Consider the following 16,168-nt stretch of genomic DNA (forward strand, 5'->3'; position numbering starts at 1 on the left):
AGTCGCCATCACCTCATGTCTTTCAGTGTCCTTGAATGTCTAGAGATAGACGACTTATGCAAATTCTTTCTTTACTGGACTAATTTTTAGGGCTTCAATAGTGACAAAAAATACAATCTTTATTGAATTACTGATATTAAAACCCTAAACTTTGGTTAATCTCTGATAAAGTTTGAGCTTGTCCAACTCTTGACATAATCCACTGTTGTAGATATGATAAGAGCCACTTTGCCAGAAGCTCATACACAATCTTTAGTGAAATTGCACAGACTTGTCAAAATCCTCATTAGATCACATCATCTGGCTACAGACTCTTCCTGTAGACGAGCTGCCGAGTGGTTATGGCGTATGACTACTAATCCATTGTGCTCTGCATGCATGGTTTTTGAATCCCATACTTGTTGAAGTTACCTTCATCTCCAATGTTGAAACTCTAAATTATCTTTTTCAGCCCAAGCAGTGAGTATTTCCAGCATTTCCTGTTCAAGAAGGCTGCTATCGAAACTTTTCTAACATTTCAGTCTGGCAAAAGTAAACCCACTGTTTTCATTTGGCATGCTTGATGCCATCCTACATTGGCTGACATCTTCTTCCTTTTGAGTACTTTGACAACACAGATTTAGAATCTCTCCATTGCACTATCTAAGGAAGGGATATGAGAAAGACAATTTTGACTTTATAGTATTTTTACAAGGAAAGTACACTGTTAAACATAGAAACTTCAGTACTGAGGCTATGAAAAGAAGGCACTGCTGAGATTCGAACTCAGGCTCTCCTGTTTACGAGACAGGCGCTTTAACCAACTAAGCCACAGCACCACTTTGTGTAAGAGTAGAAAAGCACTACTGGTAGAGTCGCCATCACCTCATGTCTTTCAGTGTCCTTGAATGTCTAGAGATAGACGACTTATGCAAATTCTTTCTTTACTGGACTAATTTTTAGGGCTTCAATAGTGACAAAAAATACAATCTTTATTGAATTACTGATATTAAAACCCTAAACTTTGGTTAATCTCTGATAAAGTTTGAGCTTGTCCAACTCTTGACATAATCCACTGTTGTAGATATGATAAGAGCCACTTTGCCAGAAGCTCATACACAATCTTTAGTGAAATTGCACAGACTTGTCAAAATCCTCATTAGATCACATCATCTGGCTACAGACTCTTCCTGTAGACGAGCTGCCGAGTGGTTATGGCGTATGACTACTAATCCATTGTGCTCTGCATGCATGGTTTTTGAATCCCATACTTGTTGAAGTTACCTTCATCTCCAATGTTGAAACTCTAAATTATCTTTTTCAGCCCAAGCAGTGAGTATTTCCAGCATTTCCTGTTCAAGAAGGCTGCTATCGAAACTTTTCTAACATTTCAGTCTGGCAAAAGTAAACCCACTGTTTTCATTTGGCATGCTTGATGCCATCCTACATTGGCTGACATCTTCTTCCTTTTGAGTACTTTGACAACACAGATTTAGAATCTCTCCATTGCACTATCTAAGGAAGGGATATGAGAAAGACAATTTTGACTTTATAGTATTTTTACAAGGAAAGTACACTGTTAAACATAGAAACTTCAGTACTGAGGCTATGAAAAGAAGGCACTGCTGAGATTCGAACTCAGGCTCTCCTGTTTACGAGACAGGCGCTTTAACCAACTAAGCCACAGCACCACTTTGTGTAAGAGTAGAAAAGCACTACTGGTAGAGTCGCCATCACCTCATGTCTTTCAGTGTCCTTGAATGTCTAGAGATAGACGACTTATGCAAATTCTTTCTTTACTGGACTAATTTTTAGGGCTTCAATAGTGACAAAAAATACAATCTTTATTGAATTACTGATATTAAAACCCTAAACTTTGGTTAATCTCTGATAAAGTTTGAGCTTGTCCAACTCTTGACATAATCCACTGTTGTAGATATGATAAGAGCCACTTTGCCAGAAGCTCATACACAATCTTTAGTGAAATTGCACAGACTTGTCAAAATCCTCATTAGATCACATCATCTGGCTACAGACTCTTCCTGTAGACGAGCTGCCGAGTGGTTATGGCGTATGACTACTAATCCATTGTGCTCTGCATGCATGGTTTTTGAATCCCATACTTGTTGAAGTAATCTTCATCTCCAATGTTGAAACTCTAAATTATCTTTTTCAGCCCAAGCAGTGAGTATTTCCAGCATTTCCTGTTCAAGAAGGCTGCTATCGAAACTTTTCTAACATTTCAGTCTGGCAAAAGTAAACCCACTGTTTTCATTTGGCATGCTTGATGCCATCCTACATTGGCTGACATCTTCTTCCTTTTGAGTACTTTGACAACACAGATTTAGAATCTCTCCATTGCACTATCTAAGGAAGGGATATGAGAAAGACAAGTTTGACTTTATAGTATTTTTACAAGGAAAGTACACTGTTGAACATAGAAACTTCAGTACTGAGGCTATGAAAAGAAGGCACTGCTGAGATTCGAACTCAGGATCTCCTGTTTACGAGACAGGCGCTTTAACCAACTAAGCCACAGCACCACTTTGTGTAAGAGTAGAAAAGCACTACTGGTAGAGTCGCCCTCACCTCATGTCTTTGAGTGTCCTTGAATGTCTAGAGATAAACGACTTATGCAAATTCTTTCTTTACTGGACTAATTTTTAGGGCTTCAATAGTGACAAAAAAATATAATCTTTATTGAATTACTGATATTAAAACCCTAAACTTTGGTTAATCTCTGATAAAGTTTGAGCTTGTCCAACTCTTGACATAATCCACTGTTGTAGATATGATAAGAGCCACTTTGCCAGAAGCTCATACACAATCTTTAGTGAAATTGCACAGACTTGTCAAAATCCTCATTAGATCACATCATCTGGCTACAGACTCTTCCTGTAGACGAGCTGCCGAGTGGTTATGGCGTATGACTACTAATCCATTGTGCTCTGCATGCATGGTTTTTGAATCCCATACTTGTTGAAGTTACCTTCATCTCCAATGTTGAAACTCTAAATTATCTTTTTCAGCCCAAGCAGTGAGTATTTCCAGCATTTCCTGTTCAAGAAGGCTGCTATCGAAACTTTTCTAACATTTCAGTCTGGCAAAAGTAAACCCACTGTTTTCATTTGGCATGCTTGATGCCATCCTACATTGGCTGACATCTTCTTCCTTTTGAGTACTTTGACAACACAGATTTAGAATCTCTCCATTGCACTATCTAAGGAAGGGATATGAGAAAGACAATTTTGACTTTATAGTATTTTTACAAGGAAAGTACACTGTTAAACATAGAAACTTCAGTACTGAGGCTATGAAAAGAAGGCACTGCTGAGATTCGAACTCAGGATCTCCTGTTTACGAGACAGGCGCTTTAACCAACTAAGCCACAGCACCACTTTGTGTAAGAGTAGAAAAGCACTACTGGTAGAGTCGCCATCACCTCATGTCTTTCAGTGTCCTTGAATGTCTAGAGATAGACGACTTATGCAAATTCTTTCTTTACTGGACTAATTTTTAGGGCTTCAATAGTGACAAAAAATACAATCTTTATTGAATTACTGATATTAAAACCCTAAACTTTGGTTAATCTCTGATAAAGTTTGAGCTTGTCCAACTCTTGACATAATCCACTGTTGTAGATATGATAAGAGCCACTTTGCCAGAAGCTCATACACAATCTTTAGTGAAATTGCACAGACTTGTCAAAATCCTCATTAGATCACATCATCTGGCTACAGACTCTTCCTGTAGACGAGCTGCCGAGTGGTTATGGCGTATGACTACTAATCCATTGTGCTCTGCATGCATGGTTTTTGAATCCCATACTTGTTGAAGTAATCTTCATCTCCAATGTTGAAACTCTAAATTATCTTTTTCAGCCCAAGCAGTGAGTATTTCCAGCATTTCCTGTTCAAGAAGGCTGCTATCGAAACTTTTCTAACATTTCAGTCTGGCAAAAGTAAACCCACTGTTTTCATTTGGCATGCTTGATGCCATCCTACATTGGCTGACATCTTCTTCCTTTTGAGTACTTTGACAACACAGATTTAGAATCTCTCCATTGCACTATCTAAGGAAGGGATATGAGAAAGACAAGTTTGACTTTATAGTATTTTTACAAGGAAAGTACACTGTTGAACATAGAAACTTCAGTACTGAGGATATGAAAAGAAGGCACTGCTGAGATTCGAACTCAGGATCTCCTGTTTACGAGACAGGCGCTTTAACCAACTAAGCCACAGCACCACTTTGTGTAAGAGTAGAAAAGCACTACTGGTAGAGTCGCCATCACCTCATGTCTTTCAGTGTCCTTGAATGTCTAGAGATAGACGACTTATGCAAATTCTTTCTTTACTGGACTAATTTTTAGGGCTTCAATAGTGACAAAAAATACAATCTTTATTGAATTACTGATATTAAAACCCTAAACTTTGGTTAATCTCTGATAAAGTTTGAGCTTGTCCAACTCTTGACATAATCCACTGTTGTAGATATGATAAGAGCCACTTTGCCAGAAGCTCATACACAATCTTTAGTGAAATTGCACAGACTTGTCAAAATCCTCATTAGATCACATCATCTGGCTACAGACTCTTCCTGTAGACGAGCTGCCGAGTGGTTATGGCGTATGACTACTAATCCATTGTGCTCTGCATGCATGGTTTTTGAATCCCATACTTGTTGAAGTAATCTTCATCTCCAATGTTGAAACTCTAAATTATCTTTTTCAGCCCAAGCAGTGAGTATTTCCAGCATTTCCTGTTCAAGAAGGCTGCTATCGAAACTTTTCTAACATTTCAGTCTGGCAAAAGTAAACCCACTGTTTTCATTTGGCATGCTTGATGCCATCCTACATTGGCTGACATCTTCTTCCTTTTGAGTACTTTGACAACACAGATTTAGAATCTCTCCATTGCACTATCTAAGGAAGGGATATGAGAAAGACAAGTTTGACTTTATAGTATTTTTACAAGGAAAGTACACTGTTGAACATAGAAACTTCAGTACTGAGGCTATGAAAAGAAGGCACTGCTGAGATTCGAACTTAGGATCTCCTGTTTACGAGACAGGCGCTTTAACCAACTAAGCCACAGCACCACTTTGTGTAAGAGTAGAAAAGCACTACTGGTAGAGTCGCCATCACCTCATGTCTTTCAGTGTCCTTGAATGTCTAGAGATAGACGACTTATGCAAATTCTTTCTTTACTGGACTAATTTTTAGGGCTTCAATAGTGACAAAAAATACAATCTTTATTGAATTACTGATATTAAAACCCTAAACTTTGGTTAATCTCTGATAAAGTTTGAGCTTGTCCAACTCTTGACATAATCCACTGTTGTAGATATGATAAGAGCCACTTTGCCAGAAGCTCATACACAATCTTTAGTGAAATTGCACAGACTTGTCAAAATCCTCATTAGATCACATCATCTGGCTACAGACTCTTCCTGTAGACGAGCTGCCGAGTGGTTATGGCGTATGACTACTAATCCATTGTGCTCTGCATGCATGGTTTTTGAATCCCATACTTGTTGAAGTAATCTTCATCTCCAATGTTGAAACTCTAAATTATCTTTTTCAGCCCAAGCAGTGAATATTTCCAGCATTTCCTGTTCAAGAAGGCTGCTATCAAACTTTTCCAACATTTCAGTCTGGCAAAAGTAAACCCACTGTTTTCATTTGGCATGCTTGATGCCATCCTACATTGGCTGACATCTTCTTCCTTTTGAGTACTTTGACAACACAGATTTAGAATCTCTCCATTGCACTATCTAAGGAAGGGATATGAGAAAGACAAGTTTGACTTTATAGTATTTTTACAAGGAAAATACACTGTTAAACATAGAAACTTCAGTACTGAGGCTATGAAAAGAAAGCACTGCTGAGATTCGAACTCAGGATCTCCTGTTTACGAGACAGGCGCTTTAACCAACTAAGCCACAGCACCACTTTGTGTAAGAGTAGAAAAGCACTACTGGTAGAGTCGCCCTCACCTCATGTCTTTGAGTGTCCTTGAATGTCTAGAGATAAACGACTTATGCAAATTCTTTCTTTACTGGACTAATTTTTAGGGCTTCAATAGTGACAAAAAATATAATCTTTATTGAATTACTGATATTAAAACCCTAAACTTTGGTTAATCTCTGATAAAGTTTGAGCTTGTCCAACTCTTGACATAATCCACTGTTGTAGATATGATAAGAGCCACTTTGCCAGAAGCTCATACACAATCTTTAGTGAAATTGCACAGACTTGTCAAAATCCTCATTAGATCACATCATCTGGCTACAGACTCTTCCTGTAGACGAGCTGCCGAGTGGTTATGGCGTATGACTACTAATCCATTGTGCTCTGCATGCATGGTTTTTGAATCCCATACTTGTTGAAGTTACCTTCATCTCCAATGTTGAAACTCTAAATTATCTTTTTCAGCCCAAGCAGTGAGTATTTCCAGCATTTCCTGTTCAAGAAGGCTGCTATCGAAACTTTTCTAACATTTCAGTCTGGCAAAAGTAAACCCACTGTTTTCATTTGGCATGCTTGATGCCATCCTACATTGGCTGACATCTTCTTCCTTTTGAGTACTTTGACAACACAGATTTAGAATCTCTCCATTGCACTATCTAAGGAAGGGATATGAGAAAGACAATTTTGACTTTATAGTATTTTTACAAGGAAAGTACACTGTTAAACATAGAAACTTCAGTACTGAGGCTATGAAAAGAAGGCACTGCTGAGATTCGAACTCAGGATCTCCTGTTTACGAGACAGGCGCTTTAACCAACTAAGCCACAGCACCACTTTGTGTAAGAGTAGAAAAGCACTACTGGTAGAGTCGCCATCACCTCATGTCTTTCAGTGTCCTTGAATGTCTAGAGATAGACGACTTATGCAAATTCTTTCTTTACTGGACTAATTTTTAGGGCTTCAATAGTGACAAAAAATACAATCTTTATTGAATTACTGATATTAAAACCCTAAACTTTGGTTAATCTCTGATAAAGTTTGAGCTTGTCCAACTCTTGACATAATCCACTGTTGTAGATATGATAAGAGCCACTTTGCCAGAAGCTCATACACAATCTTTAGTGAAATTGCACAGACTTGTCAAAATCCTCATTAGATCACATCATCTGGCTACAGACTCTTCCTGTAGACGAGCTGCCGAGTGGTTATGGCGTATGACTACTAATCCATTGTGCTCTGCATGCATGGTTTTTGAATCCCATACTTGTTGAAGTTACCTTCATCTCCAATGTTGAAACTCTAAATTATCTTTTTCAGCCCAAGCAGTGAGTATTTCCAGCATTTCCTGTTCAAGAAGGCTGCTATCGAAACTTTTCTAACATTTCAGTCTGGCAAAAGTAAACCCACTGTTTTCATTTGGCATGCTTGATGCCATCCTACATTGGCTGACATCTTCTTTCTTTTGAGTACTTTGACAACACAGATTTAGAATCTCTCCATTGCACTATCTAAGGAAGGGATATGAGAAAGACAATTTTGACTTTATAGTATTTTTACAAGGAAAGTACACTGTTAAACATAGAAACTTCAGTACTGAGGCTATGAAAAGAAGGCACTGCTGAGATTCGAACTCAGGATCTCCTGTTTACGAGACAGGCGCTTTAACCAACTAAGCCACAGCACCACTTTGTGTAAGAGTAGAAAAGCACTACTGGTAGAGTCGCCATCACCTCATGTCTTTGAGTGTCCTTGAATGTCTAGAGATAGACGACTTATGCAAATTCTTTCTTTACTGGACTAATTTTTAGGGCTTCAATAGTGACAAAAAAATATAATCTTTATTGAATTACTGATATTAAAACCCTAAACTTTGGTTAATCTCTGATAAAGTTTGAGCTTGTCCAACTCTTGACATAATCCACTGTTGTAGATATGATAAGAGCCACTTTGCCAGAAGCTCATACACAATCTTTAGTGAAATTGCACAGACTTGTCAAAATCCTCATTAGATCACATCATCTGGCTACAGACTCTTCCTGTAGACGAGCTGCCGAGTGGTTATGGCGTATGACTACTAATCCATTGTGCTCTGCATGCATGGTTTTTGAATCCCATACTTGTTGAAGTTACCTTCATCTCCAATGTTGAAACTCTAAATTATCTTTTTCAGCCCAAGCAGTGAATATTTCCAGCATTTCCTGTTCAAGAAGGCTGCTATCAAACTTTTCTAACATTTCAGTCTGGCAAAAGTAAACCCACTGTTTTCATTTGGCATGCTTGATGCCATCCTACATTGGCTGACATCTTCTTCCTTTTGAGTACTTTGACAACACAGATTTAGAATCTCTCCATTGCACTATCTAAGGAAGGGATATGAGAAAGACAAGTTTGACTTTATAGTATTTTTACAAGGAAAATACACTGTTAAACATAGAAACTTCAGTACTGAGGCTATGAAAAGAAGGCACTGCTGAGATTCGAACTCAGGATCTCCTGTTTACGAGACAGGCGCTTTAACCAACTAAGCCACAGCACCACTTTGTGTAAGAGTAGAAAAGCACTACTGGTAGAGTCGCCCTCACCTCATGTCTTTGAGTGTCCTTGAATGTCTAGAGATAAACGACTTATGCAAATTCTTTCTTTACTGGACTAATTTTTAGGGCTTCAATAGTGACAAAAAAATATAATCTTTATTGAATTACTGATATTAAAACCCTAAACTTTGGTTAATCTCTGATAAAGTTTGAGCTTGTCCAACTCTTGACATAATCCACTGTTGTAGATATGATAAGAGCCACTTTGCCAGAAGCTCATACACAATCTTTAGTGAAATTGCACAGACTTGTCAAAATCCTCATTAGATCACATCATCTGGCTACAGACTCTTCCTGTAGACGAGCTGCCGAGTGGTTATGGCGTATGACTACTAATCCATTGTGCTCTGCATGCATGGTTTTTGAATCCCATACTTGTTGAAGTTACCTTCATCTCCAATGTTGAAACTCTAAATTATCTTTTTCAGCCCAAGCAGTGAGTATTTCCAGCATTTCCTGTTCAAGAAGGCTGCTATCGAAACTTTTCTAACATTTCAGTCTGGCAAAAGTAAACCCACTGTTTTCATTTGGCATGCTTAATGCCATCCTACATTGGCTGACATCTTCTTTCTTTTGAGTACTTTGACAACACAGATTTAGAATCTCTCCATTGCACTATCTAAGGAAGGGATATGAGAAAGACAATTTTGACTTTATAGTATTTTTACAAGGAAAGTACACTGTTAAACATAGAAACTTCAGTACTGAGGCTATGAAAAGAAGGCACTGCTGAGATTCGAACTCAGGATCTCCTGTTTACGAGACAGGCGCTTTAACCAACTAAGCCACAGCACCACTTTGTGTAAGAGTAGAAAAGCACTACTGGTAGAGTCGCCATCACCTCATGTCTTTCAGTGTCCTTGAATGTCTAGAGATAGACGACTTATGCAAATTCTTTCTTTACTGGACTAATTTTTAGGGCTTCAATAGTGACAAAAAATACAATCTTTATTGAATTACTGATATTAAAACCCTAAACTTTGGTTAATCTCTGATAAAGTTTGAGCTTGTCCAACTCTTGACATAATCCACTGTTGTAGATATGATAAGAGCCACTTTGCCAGAAGCTCATACACAATCTTTAGTGAAATTGCACAGACTTGTCAAAATCCTCATTAGATCACATCATCTGGCTACAGACTCTTCCTGTAGACGAGCTGCCGAGTGGTTATGGCGTATGACTACTAATCCATTGTGCTCTGCATGCATGGTTTTTGAATCCCATACTTGTTGAAGTTACCTTCATCTCCAATGTTGAAACTCTAAATTATCTTTTTCAGCCCAAGCAGTGAATATTTCCAGCATTTCCTGTTCAAGAAGGCTGCTATCAAACTTTTCTAACATTTCAGTCTGGCAAAAGTAAACCCACTGTTTTCATTTGGCATGCTTGATGCCATCCTACATTGGCTGACATCTTCTTCCTTTTGAGTACTTAGACAACACAGATTTAGAATCTCTCCATTGCACTATCTAAGGAAGGGATATGAGAAAGACAAGTTTGACTTTATAGTATTTTTACAAGCAAAGTACACTGTTAAACATAGAAACTTCAGTACTGAGGCTATGAAAAGAAGGCACTGCTGAGATTCGAACTCAGGATCTCCTGTTTACGAGACAGGCGCTTTAACCAACTAAGCCACAGCACCACTTTGTGTAAGAGTAGAAAAGCACTACTGGTAGAGTCGCCATCACCTCATGTCTTTCAGTGTCCTTGAATGTCTAGAGATAGACGACTTATGCAAATTCTTTCTTTACTGGACTAATTTTTAGGGCTTCAATAGTGACAAAAAATACAATCTTTATTGAATTACTGATATTAAAACCCTAAACTTTGGTTAATCTCTGATAAAGTTTGAGCTTGTCCAACTCTTGACATAATCCACTGTTGTAGATATGATAAGAGCCACTTTGCCAGAAGCTCATACACAATCTTTAGTGAAATTGCACAGACTTGTCAAAATCCTCATTAGATCACATCATCTGGCTACAGACTCTTCCTGTAGACGAGCTGCCGAGTGGTTATGGCGTATGACTACTAATCCATTGTGCTCTGCATGCATGGTTTTTGAATCCCATACTTGTTGAAGTTACCTTCATCTCCAATGTTGAAACTCTAAATTATCTTTTTCAGCCCAAGCAGTGAGTATTTCCAGCATTTCCTGTTCAAGAAGGCTGCTATCGAAACTTTTCTAACATTTCAGTCTGGCAAAAGTAAACCCACTGTTTTCATTTGGCATGCTTAATGCCATCCTACATTGGCTGACATCTTCTTCCTTTTGAGTACTTTGACAACACAGATTTAGAATCTCTCCATTGCACTATCTAAGGAAGGGATATGAGAAAGACAATTTTGACTTTATAGTATTTTTACAAGGAAAGTACACTGTTAAACATAGAAACTTCAGTACTGAGGCTATGAAAAGAAGGCACTGCTGAGATTCGAACTCAGGATCTCCTGTTTACGAGACAGGCGCTTTAACCAACTAAGCCACAGCACCACTTTGTGTAAGAGTAGAAAAGCACTACTGGTAGAGTCGCCATCACCTCATGTCTTTCAGTGTCCTTGAATGTCTAGAGATAGACGACTTATGCAAATTCTTTCTTTACTGGACTAATTTTTAGGGCTTCAATAGTGACAAAAAATACAATCTTTATTGAATTACTGATATTAAAACCCTAAACTTTGGTTAATCTCTGATAAAGTTTGAGCTTGTCCAACTCTTGACATAATCCACTGTTGTAGATATGATAAGAGCCACTTTGCCAGAAGCTCATACACAATCTTTAGTGAAATTGCACAGACTTGTCAAAATCCTCATTAGATCACATCATCTGGCTACAGACTCTTCCTGTAGACGAGCTGCCGAGTGGTTATGGCGTATGACTACTAATCCATTGTGCTCTGCATGCATGGTTTTTGAATCCCATACTTGTTGAAGTTACCTTCATCTCCAATGTTGAAACTCTAAATTATCTTTTTCAGCCCAAGCAGTGAGTATTTCCAGCATTTCCTGTTCAAGAAGGCTGCCATCGAAACTTTTCTAACATTTCAGTCTGGCAAAAGTAAACCCACTGTTTTCATTTGGCATGCTTAATGCCATCCTACATTGGCTGACATCTTCTTCCTTTTGAGTACTTTGACAACACAGATTTAGAATCTCTCCATTGCACTATCTAAGGAAGGGATATGAGAAAGACAATTTTGACTTTATAGTATTTTTACAAGGAAAGTACACTGTTAAACATAGAAACTTCAGTACTGAGGCTATGAAAAGAAGGCACTGCTGAGATTCGAACTCAGGATCTCCTGTTTACGAGACAGGCGCTTTAACCAACTAAGCCACAGCACCACTTTGTGTAAGAGTAGAAAAGCACTACTGGTAGAGTCGCCATCACCTCATGTCTTTCAGTGTCCTTGAATGTCTAGAGATAGACGACTTATGCAAATTCTTTCTTTACTGGACTAATTTTTAGGGCTTCAATAGTGACAAAAAATACAATCTTTATTGAATTACTGATATTAAAACCCTAAACTTTGGTTAATCTCTGATAAAGTTTGAGCTTGTCCAACTCTTGACATAATCCACTGTTGTAGATATGATAAGAGCCACTTTGCCAGAAGCTCATACACAATCTTTAGTGAAATTGCACAGACTTGTCAAAATCCTCATTAGATCACATCATCTGGCTACAGACTCTTCCTGTAGACGAGCTGCCGAGTGGTTATGGCGTATGACTACTAATCCATTGTGCTCTGCATGCATGGTTTTTGAATCCCATACTTGTTGAAGTTACCTTCATCTCCAATGTTGAAACTCTAAATTATCTTTTTCAGCCCAAGCAGTGAGTATTTCCAGCATTTCCTGTTCAAGAAGGCTGCCATCGAAACTTTTCTAACATTTCAGTCTGGCAAAAGTAAACCCACTGTTTTCATTTGGCATGCTTAATGCCATCCTACATTGGCTGACATCTTCTTCCTTTTGAGTACTTTGACAACACAGATTTAGAATCTCTCCATTGCACTATCTAAGGAAGGGATATGAGAAAGACAATTTTGACTTTATAGTATTTTTACAAGGAAAGTACACTGTTAAACATAGAAACTTCAGTACTGAGGCTATGAAAAGAAGGCACTGCTGAGATTCGAACTCAGGATCTCCTGTTTACGAGACAGGCGCTTTAACCAACTAAGCCACAGCACCACTTTGTGTAAGAGTAGAAAAGCACTACTGGTAGAGTCGCCATCACCTCATGTCTTTCAGTGTCCTTGAATGTCTAGAGATAGACGACTTATGCAAATTCTTTCTTTACTGGACTAATTTTTAGGGCTTCAATAGTGACAAAAAATACAATCTTTATTGAATTACTGATATTAAAACCCTAAACTTTGGTTAATCTCTGATAAAGTTTGAGCTTGTCCAACTCTTGACATAATCCACTGTTGTAGATATGATAAGAGCCACTTTGCCAGAAGCTCATACACAATCTTTAGTGAAATTGCACAGACTTGTCAAAATCCTCATTAGATCACATCATCTGGCTACAGACTCTTCCTGTAGACGAGCTGCCGAGTGGTTATGGCGTATGACTACTAATCCATTGTGCTCTGCATGCATGGTTTTTGAATCCCATACTTGTTGAAGTTACCTTCATCTCCAATGTTGAAACTCTAAATTATCTTTTTCAGCCCAAGCAGTGAGTATTTCCAGCATTTCCTGTTCAAGAAGGCTGCTATCGAAACTTTTCTAACATTTCAGTCTGGCAAAAGTAAACCCACTGTTTTCATTTGGCATGCTTAATGCCATCCTACATTGGCTGACATCTTCTTCCTTTTGAGTACTTTGACAACACAGATTTAGAATCTCTCCATTGCACTATCTAAGGAAGGGATATGAGAAAGACAATTTTGACTTTATAGTATTTTTACAAGGAAAGTACACTGTTAAACATAGAAACTTCAGTACTGAGGCTATGAAAAGAAGGCACTGCTGAGATTCGAACTCAGGATCTCCTGTTTACGAGACAGGCGCTTTAACCAACTAAGCCACAGCACCACTTTGTGTAAGAGTAGAAAAGCACTACTGGTAGAGTCGCCATCACCTCATGTCTTTCAGTGTCCTTGAATGTCTAGAGATAGACGACTTATGCAAATTCTTTCTTTACTGGACTAATTTTTAGGGCTTCAATAGTGACAAAAAATACAATCTTTATTGAATTACTGATATTAAAACCCTAAACTTTGGTTAATCTCTGATAAAGTTTGAGCTTGTCCAACTCTTGACATAATCCACTGTTGTAGATATGATAAGAGCCACTTTGCCAGAAGCTCATACACAATCTTTAGTGAAATTGCACAGACTTGTCAAAATCCTCATTAGATCACATCATCTGGCTACAGACTCTTCCTGTAGACGAGCTGCCGAGTGGTTATGGCGTATGACTACTAATCCATTGTGCTCTGCATGCATGGTTTTTGAATCCCATACTTGTTGAAGTTACCTTCATCTCCAATGTTGAAACTCTAAATTATCTTTTTCAGCCCAAGCAGTGAGTATTTCCAGCATTTCCTGTTCAAGAAGGCTGCTATCGAAACTTTTCTAACATTTCAGTCTGGCAAAAGTAAACCCACTGTTTTCATTTGGCATGCTTAATGCCATCCTACATTGGCTGACATCTTCTTCCTTTTGAGTACTTTGACAACACAGATTTAGAATCTCTCCATTGCACTATCTAAGGAAGGGATATGAGAAAGACAATTTTGACTTTATAGTATTTTTACAAGGAAAGTACACTGTTAAACATAGAAACTTCAGTACTGAGGCTATGAAAAGAAGGCACTGCTGAGATTCGAACTCAGGATCTCCTGTTTACGAGACAGGCGCTTTAACCAACTAAGCCACAGCACCACTTTGTGTAAGAGTAGAAAAGCACTACTGGTAGAGTCGCCATCACCTCATGTCTTTCAGTGTCCTTGAATGTCTAGAGATAGACGACTTATGCAAATTCTTTCTTTACTGGACTAATTTTTAGGGCTTCAATAGTGACAAAAAATACAATCTTTATTGAATTACTGATATTAAAACCCTAAACTTTGGTTAATCTCTGATAAAGTTTGAGCTTGTCCAACTCTTGACATAATCCACTGTTGTAGATATGATAAGAGCCACTTTGCCAGAAGCTCATACACAATCTTTAGTGAAATTGCACAGACTTGTCAAAATCCTCATTAGATCACATCATCTGGCTACAGACTCTTCCTGTAGACGAGCTGCCGAGTGGTTATGGCGTATGACTACTAATCCATTGTGCTCTGCATGCATGGTTTTTGAATCCCATACTTGTTGAAGTTACCTTCATCTCCAATGTTGAAACTCTAAATTATCTTTTTCAGCCCAAGCAGTGAGTATTTCCAGCATTTCCTGTTCAAGAAGGCTGCTATCGAAACTTTTCTAACATTTCAGTCTGGCAAAAGTAAACCCACTGTTTTCATTTGGCATGCTTAATGCCATCCTACATTGGCTGACATCTTCTTCCTTTTGAGTACTTTGACAACACAGATTTAGAATCTCTCCATTGCACTATCTAAGGAAGGGATATGAGAAAGACAATTTTGACTTTATAGTATTTTTACAAGGAAAGTACACTGTTAAACATAGAAACTTCAGTACTGAGGCTATGAAAAGAAGGCACTGCTGAGATTCGAACTCAGGATCTCCTGTTTACGAGACAGGCGCTTTAACCAACTAAGCCACAGCACCACTTTGTGTAAGAGTAGAAAAGCACTACTGGTAGAGTCGCCATCACCTCATGTCTTTCAGTGTCCTTGAATGTCTAGAGATAGACGACTTATGCAAATTCTTTCTTTACTGGACTAATTTTTAGGGCTTCAATAGTGACAAAAAATACAATCTTTATTGAATTACTGATATTAAAACCCTAAACTTTGGTTAATCTCTGATAAAGTTTGAGCTTGTCCAACTCTTGACATAATCCACTGTTGTAGATATGATAAGAGCCACTTTGCCAGAAGCTCATACACAATCTTTAGTGAAATTGCACAGACTTGTCAAAATCCTCATTAGATCACATCATCTGGCTACAGACTCTTCCTGTAGACGAGCTGCCGAGTGGTTATGGCGTATGACTACTAATCCATTGTGCTCTGCATGCATGGTTTTTGAATCCCATACTTGTTGAAGTTACCTTCATCTCCAATGTTGAAACTCTAAATTATCTTTTTCAGCCCAAGCAGTGAGTATTTCCAGCATTTCCTGTTCAAGAAGGCTGCTATCGAAACTTTTCTAACATTTCAGTCTGGCAAAAGTAAACCCACTGTTTTCATTTGGCATGCTTAATGCCATCCTACATTGGCTGACATCTTCTTTCTTTTGAGTACTTTGACAACACAGATTTAGAATCTCTCCATTGCACTATCTAAGGAAGGGATATGAGAAAGACAATTTTGACTTTATAGTATTTTTACAAGGAAAGTACACTGTTAAACATAGAAACTTCAGTACTGAGGCTATGAAAAGAAGGCACTGCTGAGATTCGAACTCAGGATCTCCTGTTTACGAGACAGGCGCTTTAACCAACTAAGCCACAGCACCACTTTGTGTAAGAG

At 38.3% G+C, this 16,168-nt stretch overlaps 19 non-coding genes across 19 annotated transcripts; all 19 read right to left on the minus strand.

Annotated features, from left to right (window-relative positions):
• Nucleotides 1–744: 744 nt before the first annotated feature.
• TRNAT-CGU (transfer RNA threonine (anticodon CGU)) lies at nt 745–818 on the minus strand. The gene has a single exon. It is a non-coding gene; the product is annotated as a tRNA-Thr (tRNA).
• A 778-nt stretch (nt 819–1,596) lies between these two features.
• Nucleotides 1,597–1,670, minus strand: TRNAT-CGU (transfer RNA threonine (anticodon CGU)). Its single transcript has one exon. It is a non-coding gene; the product is annotated as a tRNA-Thr (tRNA).
• A 778-nt stretch (nt 1,671–2,448) lies between these two features.
• TRNAT-CGU (transfer RNA threonine (anticodon CGU)) lies at nt 2,449–2,522 on the minus strand. Its single transcript has one exon. It is a non-coding gene; the product is annotated as a tRNA-Thr (tRNA).
• A 779-nt stretch (nt 2,523–3,301) lies between these two features.
• Nucleotides 3,302–3,375, minus strand: TRNAT-CGU (transfer RNA threonine (anticodon CGU)). Its single transcript has one exon. It is a non-coding gene; the product is annotated as a tRNA-Thr (tRNA).
• Nucleotides 3,376–4,153: 778 nt separating this feature from the next.
• Nucleotides 4,154–4,227, minus strand: TRNAT-CGU (transfer RNA threonine (anticodon CGU)). The gene has a single exon. It is a non-coding gene; the product is annotated as a tRNA-Thr (tRNA).
• A 778-nt stretch (nt 4,228–5,005) lies between these two features.
• Nucleotides 5,006–5,079, minus strand: TRNAT-CGU (transfer RNA threonine (anticodon CGU)). Its single transcript has one exon. It is a non-coding gene; the product is annotated as a tRNA-Thr (tRNA).
• A 777-nt stretch (nt 5,080–5,856) lies between these two features.
• On the minus strand, nt 5,857–5,930 carry TRNAT-CGU (transfer RNA threonine (anticodon CGU)). Its single transcript has one exon. It is a non-coding gene; the product is annotated as a tRNA-Thr (tRNA).
• Nucleotides 5,931–6,708: 778 nt separating this feature from the next.
• On the minus strand, nt 6,709–6,782 carry TRNAT-CGU (transfer RNA threonine (anticodon CGU)). Its single transcript has one exon. It is a non-coding gene; the product is annotated as a tRNA-Thr (tRNA).
• Nucleotides 6,783–7,560: 778 nt separating this feature from the next.
• On the minus strand, nt 7,561–7,634 carry TRNAT-CGU (transfer RNA threonine (anticodon CGU)). Its single transcript has one exon. It is a non-coding gene; the product is annotated as a tRNA-Thr (tRNA).
• Nucleotides 7,635–8,412: 778 nt separating this feature from the next.
• On the minus strand, nt 8,413–8,486 carry TRNAT-CGU (transfer RNA threonine (anticodon CGU)). Its single transcript has one exon. It is a non-coding gene; the product is annotated as a tRNA-Thr (tRNA).
• A 779-nt stretch (nt 8,487–9,265) lies between these two features.
• Nucleotides 9,266–9,339, minus strand: TRNAT-CGU (transfer RNA threonine (anticodon CGU)). Its single transcript has one exon. It is a non-coding gene; the product is annotated as a tRNA-Thr (tRNA).
• Nucleotides 9,340–10,116: 777 nt separating this feature from the next.
• TRNAT-CGU (transfer RNA threonine (anticodon CGU)) lies at nt 10,117–10,190 on the minus strand. The gene has a single exon. It is a non-coding gene; the product is annotated as a tRNA-Thr (tRNA).
• A 778-nt stretch (nt 10,191–10,968) lies between these two features.
• TRNAT-CGU (transfer RNA threonine (anticodon CGU)) lies at nt 10,969–11,042 on the minus strand. Its single transcript has one exon. It is a non-coding gene; the product is annotated as a tRNA-Thr (tRNA).
• Nucleotides 11,043–11,820: 778 nt separating this feature from the next.
• On the minus strand, nt 11,821–11,894 carry TRNAT-CGU (transfer RNA threonine (anticodon CGU)). The gene has a single exon. It is a non-coding gene; the product is annotated as a tRNA-Thr (tRNA).
• Nucleotides 11,895–12,672: 778 nt separating this feature from the next.
• Nucleotides 12,673–12,746, minus strand: TRNAT-CGU (transfer RNA threonine (anticodon CGU)). The gene has a single exon. It is a non-coding gene; the product is annotated as a tRNA-Thr (tRNA).
• Nucleotides 12,747–13,524: 778 nt separating this feature from the next.
• TRNAT-CGU (transfer RNA threonine (anticodon CGU)) lies at nt 13,525–13,598 on the minus strand. The gene has a single exon. It is a non-coding gene; the product is annotated as a tRNA-Thr (tRNA).
• A 778-nt stretch (nt 13,599–14,376) lies between these two features.
• On the minus strand, nt 14,377–14,450 carry TRNAT-CGU (transfer RNA threonine (anticodon CGU)). Its single transcript has one exon. It is a non-coding gene; the product is annotated as a tRNA-Thr (tRNA).
• Nucleotides 14,451–15,228: 778 nt separating this feature from the next.
• Nucleotides 15,229–15,302, minus strand: TRNAT-CGU (transfer RNA threonine (anticodon CGU)). Its single transcript has one exon. It is a non-coding gene; the product is annotated as a tRNA-Thr (tRNA).
• A 778-nt stretch (nt 15,303–16,080) lies between these two features.
• TRNAT-CGU (transfer RNA threonine (anticodon CGU)) lies at nt 16,081–16,154 on the minus strand. Its single transcript has one exon. It is a non-coding gene; the product is annotated as a tRNA-Thr (tRNA).
• Between the last annotated feature and the right edge of the window lie 14 nt (nt 16,155–16,168).

Source organism: Anomaloglossus baeobatrachus, chromosome 7 (assembly GCF_048569485.1).
Source record: "Anomaloglossus baeobatrachus isolate aAnoBae1 chromosome 7, aAnoBae1.hap1, whole genome shotgun sequence".
Taxonomy (NCBI): domain Eukaryota; kingdom Metazoa; phylum Chordata; class Amphibia; order Anura; family Aromobatidae; genus Anomaloglossus; species Anomaloglossus baeobatrachus.